Genomic DNA, 5,452 nt, shown 5'->3' with positions numbered 1-5,452 from the left:
TTCTTCTAAAATGAGATACGGACTCAAGAAATTGTAAAGAAATTTTTAAAAGATGGCAAAATTTCTAGTAGTCCCCGGGGCTTAAAAGAGATAGGACAAATTGATGAAGGGGAACAAAATGATATTGTGTAGTCCCACCTCCAGCCTTCCAAAAGGTGAACTCTTAGGATGCCCATATTGTAGACAAGGCCGATGTAATGGAATAGGAACCCTACCAGAAACGGATGCACCAAGGAATAGGCAATGCTGACAATATAAGCTGTTTTAAGAAGGAACAGTGCAAGACGTCGAAAAGATGAAAGCTGGTTTGTGTGTGTGTGTGTGTGTGTGTGTGTGTGTGTGTGTGTGTGTGTTTTGCTGACACTCAGAAAGTAACCAGAAAGAGCTTCCTTGTTCAGTTTCCCCCTCCTGTGAGTTGTGTGGCTACCCTGTGAGAAGTCTGGAGGAGGGAACAGTGGTATCCCCCAAGGATGGGCTTTCCGGGCCTCTTCCAGAGCAGTCCAGGTTTGTGAATCAATGCCGGGGGTGGGCCCAGGATAGTTTTCCTTTCCCCACGGAGGCCATGATTAAGAAGGCATCTGTCTGTCAACAGAGGCTTTCAGCTGTATTTCCAGCCCAGCTTCCTCCCGACTGACTCATCCGGTGATGCCACAATCTAATGTTTATGACCTAACAGTCGATCACCATGGAAGTAGCACAAACCTTAGACTGTTGAGGAGCAAAACCAGCGTCGAGATGCTGGACGGTTTAGGAAAAGAAAACAGAAGCCCCTTATTCGTCGAGACCGCATGTTAGGACTGAACACCCGATTCCTCATGTGGGTACTTCCATCGGTTGCTAAAACTGATACTTGGATGCCTTCGTGCCTACTGGAGAACCCAAATAAGGACTCAGGGTGACCAAGTACAAACAAATGCCACGGCATTTAGAACTGAAGAGCGAGAAGCAGAAGGGAAAATGTGTATGTAGCAATTTAATGAGGTTTGGATTACAAATCCTGTTTCCTTACCTTTTTGCCAGCATGTGGCAATGGTTTTAAAGGAGAAAGAAAACGCGCTGGATGCCAGGAACAGACTAAGATCCCCCTCTAAGAACTCAACCTTACAAACAAGTCCTCTTGGTATATTCACAAACCGGGAGAGTCGGCATCAATTTGCTGGTTGTTTCCTGCCTGCCCCCCCCCCCCCATTACAATAAAAGCCACAATGAAAAAGGAAAGCCAAGGGCACAAAATAGCTGCTTTTTAGTACAGATCATTGTATCAAACGCTGGGAGTGGCAGGGGGTCCTGGCACAGAGGTGGTAAGCAGAGGAGGGCAATGGTGTGGTCAAGGTGAAGTGAGTCTGCCTTCCTGGCCTGCCCTTCCCAGACTAATAATCAAAAAGAGCTGTCCTTCTCCAGCCCCAAACAGGCCTGTACGAACAGTGTCTCCCAGTAGTGCCTGTGGCTTACAAGTAATGTGAGAGTCTTTTTATAACTGTTGAGGTTTAATTTAAAAGGAAGTTCAGAATCAGCGGTGAAGGGAGGGGAATGTTGTGAACTACAGGCCATCTGAAATGGGGAAAATCATAAATACCAGAGTGTCTGATTATTTGAGCGTCTCTTGAAGTCGCATAATGAGCCTTCTTCATGTTCTGCTTTTCTGGACTTGGCTCTCCCTCTGACAAATTTGCAGGCATCAGGGTCTGTCTGGAATTCATTCCAAGTTGGAGGGATATTTTTTCCCTTGACATTTTGCAGCTGAGACAGCCCCGAGCAGGAAGCTGAGGAGCGTAACATTACCAAATATGTCCTTTCTCCTGCCCTTATATTTTATTTCCACAGGAAAAGAAGGCAGAAGAGGGCCAGTGAGAGCTGGCCAATGAGAAGGCGGCCACAGTGGTGGCCTCTACTGGCAGTCGGGAGATGGTCAGATGCCATTTTTCACAAAAAAAAGAGAAGCTATTCTAGGTACCACCAGTTGAAATGTGTGCTACGCTGGAGGAAGAAGTCTGAGTTGCCTACAAATTGCCCAGCTATTTCGGGGGATTTTTTTTATCGCCATGTTGGTCTCATTTTCCCATGGAGGCCTTGGTGACAAAAGCAGGCAGTGGGGTATATTGCTAACATGGCTGTGCCTTTGACCAGATCACTTCACCTCCAGGGATTTCAGATTCTTTCTTTGTAAAATGAACATTGGGATGTGATGATTTCCCAGATCTCTCCCGGTTCCTGAGACTAAAGTCTGCAGGCTAGTTTGATCACATGCCTCCATCACTAAAATACATTTGACTATCTACCCAGTTACATGTGTATGTGTATATGTGTGTGTGTGGATAGCTATATGTACTGCTTTATAACTATATTATAAGCTTATAAAATATATAAAAATATAAAATACAAAGTAAGAAGGAGATCAACTATGTAGATTCCAGTATTTTCTATCCAAACCTCAGTAGTTTATCTTCAACGTTCCCTAGGATCTCTTTGGAGATCACTGTTCTAAGCCACATTTCGGCTCTGCTTTTCTTTATGGGCGTTAAGACATTAAACTATCATTTCCACGGGGGGCTAAAAAAGAACATAAGTCAGTAAAGTGACAAACCTTCCGCCTGCATATTAAATTCATACAGTTTTTTTTAAAAACATAATCTTTTTTGGTGAATCTTGTCATACTACTCTTAAAAGAACAGCTACAGAGAAATTTCTTTACTGAGAAAAATAGCAATGTAAATTTGTTGAAAATGGCAATTGACAATCTTGAGTCAAGGAAATATTTGGGAGCAGTAGAAAACAGGGTAATCTGGAGCATGTATGTCTCACTCAAAGCCAGAAGCTGCTTTTCAGCTCCCGTGGGCTTTCGTCATGCGGGAATGGTTCCCTACCGTTGCCAAATCTGACGTTTCAAAAGAATTGGAAGACCCAGATTTTAGTGCGATATTAATTTCTCAAATTAACGTTGTTCAAAAATTTCAGAGCCAAGCATATGATAACCATGAGCTATCCTCAGCTAATGGGCAGGCCCTGGGTGATCTCTGATCTAATGCTCAGCTGATTTAGCTCTGTAATTTTTTGTGATAATATTGGCACTCTTTTCAGACATCCCAGTTCTGGGCAGGGTGCTTATGTACGTGTAAGAGAGAAAAACATGAAATGTCATTTCGTTAAGGCCATAATGTTTTTCTGTCACCAACTTTTCAAAAGGAGCCACTTCTCGTCAACTCTTAAGGGCTCCCAACAGATCAGGGATCGATGTTGTTTAGTCATAAAAATAAGGAGAATACTACATTGCTTTTGATATATCTATCACTTTTGCATATGGAAATATAATAGAAAAAAGTATTATCTTCAATTTTGAGGTTTTATTAGATCAGAGATTGGCAAACGTTTTCATAGATATATTTCAGTAAATATCTAGGCTCTGTGGGCCAGATGGTTTCTGTTGCAACTACTCAGTTCTGTGTGGCTGAGCCTGGCTGAGTTCCAATAAAACTTTCTTTACACTAACAGGGGGCCAGGTTTTGCCGGAGGGCTGCAGTTTGTTAGCTCCTGTATTAAATCATTAGCTCTTCTAGGGTGTAACCTGCATCTGATTCAACTCTGTATCTTCAGTCCATGCAATCTTGGCACAGAGGAGGCACTCCATGAATATGTGCTAAAATAAATTGAAGGGCGTGGAACTTAGCAGTTTATGTCAATGATAATTAGCTTCCCATTTGGGAGATAGAAAACCCACAGTGGAGTTTATGCATGGTGTTCATCATGAGGCTTACATCAGCATACGAATTCCCTCAGGGAATCTGTGGTTCATCCAAATGTTCTTAGCAAGGGAAGGAGGTACTCAACCAGGCTGACGAAGCAACCTAAGTGACTGCTTAGACCCCACACAGACTGAAGACCAAACAGCAAGAGTAACAAAAAGACCCTCAGAACTGCATAGACAGGCTTCTTTCAAATCTTTCCTTTTAACAACTTTAAATGACCAAATACCAAGCACATATTGTGCTCTTACGCTATGGGACAGTGCTTCTCAAAATGTTGGTCATGGCCCAGTGGGCACATACTAAAAGGTTCCCCAAAACAATTCTTACTCTTTTCTTCCCATTTCTAAACTTTGTTTTTACGACTTGACGTATAACTGGCATATAACATTAGTTTCAGTTATACAACATAATGATTCAACATTCATATATATTATAAAATCACCACGATAAGCCTGGTTAACATCCATATCGTCAGTTGTCATATATAGTTACAATTTTTTTTTTCTTGTAATGAGAACCTTTAAGAGCTACTCTCTTTGCAACTTTCAAATAGGCAATATGGATTATTCATTAGAGTTGCCATGCTGTATATTACATTTTTCATGACTCATTTATTTTATAACTGGAAGTTTGTGCCTTTTGACCTCCTTTACCCATTTCTTCCATTCCCCAACCCCACCTATAGCAACCACCAATCTGTGCTCTGTATTTACGAGCTTAGTTTTTGTTTTTTCAGATTCCGCATATAAGTGGGATCAGAGAATATTTGTCTCTCTTTTATTTCACTTAGCATAATACCTCAAGGTTCATCCATATCGTTACGAATTCAAGACTTCCTTCTTTTTTGTGACTGAATATCATTCCATTATATACATATATTTCTTTCCTCTGTATACTCATTTTCTTTATCCATTTATCCACAGATAAACAGACTATTTCCACATCTTGATTAATTATTATTCTTACTATGAGTAATTCACCGAGATATCTATCTTCTTTTTGCTTATATTTGATTTATTTTTAGTGTCGGTCACAACTTCCTAAATGGATTTTATCACCCACCGGGTATGGTATTTGACAATCATAGAGCAGACTCATTCTTGAGCTAAAGGAATTTACACTCTAACTGGAGAGGTAAGAAATGTATATACCAACATCCAGGGAACAGTTTACCAGCAGGTAAGTTACAGTGTCTGTGGCACTTGGGGCTCTTTGCTGGTGGTAGCTAGAGTTTTGGAAACCATAGATGAGTGGTGATATTGGTCCAGGCTGGAGACTTTACACATGGAAAATGTATCTGAAAGAAGTGGGGAGAAACGAGGGAATTGGGATAAGAAATAAGTCTTCCAAATAAAAGTCTTTAGGAAAAGAAATAAGTCTTCCAAATAAAAATGCAGCCGAGGGCCGTTTCTTTTCTCTTGATTCCATTTCCAGGATGAAGGAGGAGAGCCTGAATTAACATTTAGCAGGGATTTGTTTACTGCAACAAGATGTGAGAGGATTAAAGAAGAATGAGCGGTCTACATGATTCACTTCCAAAAACCAGATGGAGTTATGGAAGACAATGGTCTGAGACGAGTATGATTTTTTCCAAGTGAAGACAACTCTTTGGAGAAAGAAGAGGACAAAATTTGAAGACTGGGGAGATCAATCTACACATGCAGTTAGAAAAACGTGATAAAGTATTTTTTGTTGACTATTAATAGTTT

General features: G+C 40.9%; 1 long non-coding RNA gene across 2 annotated transcripts; it reads left to right on the top strand.

Annotated features, from left to right (window-relative positions):
• The first annotated feature begins 427 nt into the window (after positions 1 to 427).
• On the top strand, positions 428 to 2,282 carry LOC109499898. Of its 2 annotated transcripts, none has more exons than XR_002742451.2 (2): positions 428 to 817; positions 1,825 to 2,282. It is a non-coding gene; the product is annotated as an uncharacterized LOC109499898 (long non-coding RNA). The 2 variants fall into 2 exon arrangements; XR_006598306.1 differs by having other exon boundaries at positions 428 to 961.
• Positions 2,283 to 5,452: the final 3,170 nt, after the last annotated feature.

This window comes from Felis catus, chromosome B2 (assembly GCF_018350175.1).
Source record: "Felis catus isolate Fca126 chromosome B2, F.catus_Fca126_mat1.0, whole genome shotgun sequence".
Lineage (NCBI taxonomy): Eukaryota > Metazoa > Chordata > Mammalia > Carnivora > Felidae > Felis > Felis catus.
This window is presented reverse-complemented; position numbering and strand designations above follow the sequence as displayed.